This window comes from Octopus bimaculoides, chromosome 9, assembly GCF_001194135.2.
Source record: "Octopus bimaculoides isolate UCB-OBI-ISO-001 chromosome 9, ASM119413v2, whole genome shotgun sequence".
NCBI classification, from domain to species: Eukaryota; Metazoa; Mollusca; class Cephalopoda; order Octopoda; family Octopodidae; genus Octopus; species Octopus bimaculoides.
This window is the reverse complement of record NC_068989.1, coordinates 48,341,222-48,347,291: the sequence shown is the minus strand read 5'-3', so window position 1 is coordinate 48,347,291 and position 6,070 is coordinate 48,341,222.

The window sequence follows — 6,070 nt, the reverse complement described above, 5'->3', positions numbered from 1 at the left end:
CTCTCTCTCTCCTTCACGCGCGTACGCACAGATTTGACTTCGCCATGTCAACAAACTTCAAAATTGGTAAAAGTTTATCGATTTTTACAGCTATACGCGGGTGCCTCTCTGAGAAAAAGTTGACAAAAACACAGATAGGGTCATGAACAATGTTCTCTTAAAATTGGAGCGACATGCGTGCTAATTTGTGGACGTGCATAACCCACATCACGTACACACACACACAAACATCTTGTGTTTTATAGATATTGATTGATAAACTTAAATCATCTACAGATTATTAGCACTTCCTAGCCTAGTCTGCTTCTTTTTCACTGTTCTGGCTTTGTCATGCTTTTCATATTTACTTCAACCTTTTCTTTTGTTTGCATCTTCATTCATTAATCTTTTTTTGCTTATAACCTTGCCCAAGCTCACAGAAATGAATCTTGATGTGACCCATAAATATCTCATTCATTTCATGATCATGAATTTAATTTCACAGAAGTCATGATGTGTTTTGTTTCTTTAGGTGAGGTTAAAATATTTCTGTGACAAATGTCAATGACCGATATGGAACAAATGCTAACTAGTATGCTTACTCAGAGTCTGTATGTTATACAAGAACCATAAGATAAGTACTAACAAAACAACTTGTATAGATTTGCTTTGTTTCATGTCTCTTTTATTTTCGGTAATATTTAATAAGTTTTTCTACATTTCTACTTTTTATCATCTTCCTATGTATATCAACAAAAGCCAGTGATTTTTTTTTGTGTCAACAGACATTTTGTCATTCTTTAAAACAAAAACTTTTATAAACAATGTGTTGATTCACTCTTGCAAAGCAGATTGCTGTGGCCACAAAATATGATGAATATTCTTCAAATCCCAAGAGTTTCAAAGTACCAGCATTGGTAAATTGGTAAATCTTAAATATTTTGGTAAGGTTTATTTACAGACTCAACAAGTTCTGATTTATAAGCTGTAAGTAGTGATGAGGTTGACTGTGCTGTGACAGGTTCTTGAGAACAAGTAGCTGAGCTGCATTGTAATCAGGAATTGGAAAAAATCCTTACTTAAAAAAAGACGATCTTCAATGTAGAAGTTACATTTCCAAAACAAATGCAGTTCGGCTGATTCAGGGCCCTCATCCTGCTGACATTAGCAGTAACAAAATCAATGAACCCTCTTAATCACAGATCAAAAAATGTTTGCTGATAATGATTAACTCAAGTTAAGGGATTTTAAATGCAGAGTTATGTCATTCTTATTCAAAGATAGTGTACAGACGAAACATGAAATACATTTCCTTTGCTGTTGACATTTTCCAGACAAATCAGAAGTTATCCATGATCTAACATTCATTAAGATAGATTTTGTAATTAGAAGCATACTGTTGGGCAACAGAGTTCATTAGTTATCTGCCAGAGGTCACAATTCAATATTACAGCAGTTTCTGTGTGGAGAGGATAACAAGACTTTGAGAAAGAAATTTGTCTATGCTCTCCATGGACACCGAAGCTCACATGAAGTAAATTTATGGAAGTACATGCTATCTAATTTTTCATTCCATAAAATCACAGTATAATTCTTGAATGACTTGTTATTTTATTGTGCTATATTCAAGTCCATTCCACATCATGTATGAGGCTGGAGGAAATAAAGAGAAACTCATCCAACTGGGTATTCACTCTCAGTCTGGATTGAAAAAAATAGCTTGGTTTGTCTTTGTTTAATTAATTTATTAATTTTTTGCTTTATTCATTTATATCATTGTGTCACTAATGTCTTTAAATTAAACAATTGCAACATTCTATGAATAAAATATTCAGTAAGTTAGTCATACAGTTCAAGGTTATGTGACCTTTTGATAACTGGGAAACACAAGAACTTACCTACTCCCGTGAAGCTTTTAAAAAATTGTCAAAACACATAACTGCATCTGTCTGTACAAATATTCGCAGAATCATAATTATTGTCTGCGATTTCTTATGACTTTTTTGTGGCGATATATATAGTTTCTCACACTTTTTAAGGCTAAATTATTAATAAAAATATTCCGTATTTATCAGCTTACAACACAAGACTGAAAGTTAATTTTATACCAGCACTCCTTTTAAATCATCACTACATTTGATCATGCACATTATTTCAACAGGATAATTTTTAAAGTCATGAGCCAATATAGACTCATTGAAATTAGGTTACTTGCTGGTCCCTCTCTCTCTCTCTCTCACATTATTATTATTATCATTATTATAGTATAGATTACTATATCTAGTGGTAATACAAACAAAATTTTTCAAAATCATGATTATTTTTAATCTCTACTCAATCTCTCATTGGTGGTATGTGCATATTAGATGCAATGAAGAATTTTTTGTAGGCTTTTTTTTTTGGAAAATCTGCATCCAGTAGCTATCTCCGTTATTTTGTTGAGTGCTGTGTTTTTTTGTGGCGTGTTATTAAAGCACTAAGATGCCGCCCAAACTACTACTACTACTACTACTACCACTACTACTACTATAAAAGTTTGTTTGATTTCTTCCTGCCATACACCAAAGTTTCTGTGAATGTGCCAAAAAGATAACGATGGTGAGAAATAAGCACTTCATCAGGATGGAATCTGCCTTGGCATTGTGGATCAGTGACTGCAAAGCATCATCTTGAGTGATAACATCATCTGCAAGAAAGCACTGAAATTATACCAGTAGTTCGACAAAGCAGAAAGCACTGAAGTACTGCAACCAAGACCATTGACAGTATGGGAGCCCGAAGATTTTCAAACCAGCAAGGGATGGTTTGACCGATTCCAGAAACTGTTTAAAATAAAGTGTGTTTCCCTGCATAGAAGGCAGCATCAGCTGGCAAACAAGCCGCCGAGAAGTACCTTGAGACCTTTAGGCAGATCATTGAACACAAGGGATACAAGCCAGTACAGGTTTTCAATATGGATGAGACTGGTTTGTTCTGGAAGAAAATGCCTTCCAGGATGTACATCATGAAGGATGAAGCTAGAGCCCCAGGATTTAAGGAACAGAAAGATGCTAATTATGTGTGGCAATGCTGCTGGCTTCATGGTGAAACCGGGACTTATCTACAAGTCCGCAAACCCAAGGGCCTTCAAAAATAAAAATAAAAACCTGCTGCCTGTCCACAGGATGCACAACTCCAAGGACTGGATTACCAAAAGTTTAATTTTGAATTGGTTCCACCAATGCTTCATCCTTCAAGCCAAGGAATATCTCCAAAATGTTTGCATGAAATTCAAGGTGTTGCTTGTTATGGATAATGCTGGTGGTCACTCTTTGCCAACACCACCTCCCTCATCCAGCCTGTGGAACAAGGCGTGATCCGTGCCTTCAAGGCACTTTACACTTGGAACTCTCTCCAATACCTTGTGGATGCAATGGATTCAAATAACAATTTCAAGTTAAAGGAGTACTGGTGTAACTTCACGGTCACAACATGCCTGTCAGTCATCCATGCTACTCTTAATGACATGAGAAGAGAAACCCTCATCGCATGCTGGAAGAAGGTGAGGCCAGAGTGTGTCCCTGACTATGAAAGCTTCTCACCTGAAGATATTCAGCATGTAGCTGTCAACAATGCAATGAAACTGGCAAAGGTACTTGGTGGTGAAGGTTTTGACAACATCACACAAGATGAGGTCAACGACGTCATCGATGCCCACTCTGAAACAGACGAAGATTTGTTGGAGTTAAGGAAATCTGCCAGTGAAGAGGAGGAAGCACCAGATCCTGAGGAAGAGGAGGATGAGGTGAACCTAGCAATCAAACGTCTGTCCGACCTTTTAAGAACAGAAAAGGAATTGCAAGGGAAGGTGGAAGCATGAGATCCCTATATGGTTTGGTCTCTCTAATTTAAAAATGCCATTGATGCTGCCATACAGACATATAAAACTCTCCTCACCACCATGAAGAAACAATGACAGCAACATCCCATCACAATGTTCCTCAACCCCACCAAGAAAGCCTTGCATAAAGGTACAACATCCCCTAGAACACCTGAAGAGCTTTAAATCTACTTTGCTGTGCAGTCATTACTTTCATTATTTTTGTCATCATTGTCTTAAATCAATATCATTCATTATTGGTGAATAACTGTGCATTTTGCTTTATTTTTTATTAAATTATCATTAAATATATATAAATATACACATATGTATACTTATAATATCTTACTGTATATTTTAACATTTATAGGCATTTTTATGGACCGCGTCTAATATTCGCGGTTTTACACTATTTGCAGGTGGGTGCTCTAGGAATGTAACTCCCGCGAATACCAGGGGCCTACTGTATATGTATATATATATATTCTTTTATTCGTTTGACTGATTATGTCAAAATATATTCTTTTACTTGTTTCAGTCATCTGACTGTGGTCACTTTTGCCAAAGCACTAAGTTATGGGGACGTAACTTGCTGAACCATTAAGTTATGGGAATGTAAACACACCAACATCAGTTGTCAAGAAATAGTGGGGGAGGACAAACACAGACACACAAACATATACACACAGATATATATACAACAAGCTTCTTTCTGTTTCCGACTACCAAATCCACTCATAGAGCTTTGGTCGGCCTGAGGCTTTGAATTACTTTGAGTTACTTGAATTTCAATACTGCATTTCTTATCAACCTCACTACTAGCGAATGAAAAACTGAGCCCAAATCTTAGGCTGATTACTCTTCATAATAATTGAGCTTTTCTAGAATTTTCCTATTGAAACAAAACAATGTTCTGAAATTAATTGACAAATGTTCTTATCAGGAATATAGGACAAAACACTGTTATCACAGTGCCAATGAAGCTTTGTTTTAAGAAGAAACGAGGACAAAGTGTTTATAAGAAATATGAATAATTGATTAACCCTTTAGTGTTTGCATTATTCTGCCAAAATTAATGCTTTTTCATCCACATTGTTTTGAACTAATCATGCATTATCTTGTAGCTATGAGATTTTGATGAGGTAGCTGTTAATTTTTAAAACGATATTGTAGGGTTGGTGTGAGAGACCAGATTTGGCCAGTTTGAACATAAAACAAGCAGAATACTTTTGGCCGGATATGGCCGGTTTAAATGCTAAAGGGTTAAACTAACATTACTCTGTATTATTGTTATATATTACTATACCATACTGGTACTCTTTATTATTATTATGATGTTAATATACATTACTGATATTCTTAATAATTAACTCAGAACAAGGCAAAGCTGATTGCTGAGGTTTTATCTCACAATTTAGAACAGTGTTTGATAACTATTTTTGTCCAATGTCCCACTTCATTTCTCTCCAAAAAATGTTTGCACCCACATCGAATGGACAAGTTAGTATATATAAATATGAATATATGCATATCTATCTGTTTGTCTATCTATTAATAATTATGTATGTAGTGAGTGTGCATGGTTTAGTGGCTAGGGTGTTGCGCTCATGATCATGAGATCATGGTTTCAATTTCTAGACTGGGTAGTACATTGTGTTCTTGAGTGAAACATTTCTTCTCATGTTGCTCTGTGATCACTTTGACTCTTGAGGTGTGGTACACCATGCACCTGTTCAGGAAATGTTGATTTGATGTAGAGAGTTAGCTAATGTACAGCACAAATCGTTTGTGCAGGTCATTTGACAAAAGCTGAACACTCATAAATCATCTTCAATAAGAGTTTGTCAGGTGTTTGCATGTGTGTGTGAATATATATATAAATATATATCCATAAATATGTTAATAGTTACCAAGGTAGCAAAAATCACACAAAAACTGGGTAGAAATTCCATGTTAAAATGATGTATTTTGAGTAGATATGAAGAATAATAATAAATGGAGCAAAACGCGTATAATCAATAAGTTCCTTTAATTCCTACATATGTTTCAGAATTTATGTGCACTCTACTCCAAAGAAGTAAGAGGTGCTGGAAATGCACATAAATTCATCATCAGGGAACCAACTTACAAAAGCAAGACATGCGCTAAATGCATTTAGCGCATGTCTTTTGGAGTAAAGTGCACATAAATTTTGAAACATATGTAGGAATTAAAGGAACTTATTGATTATAT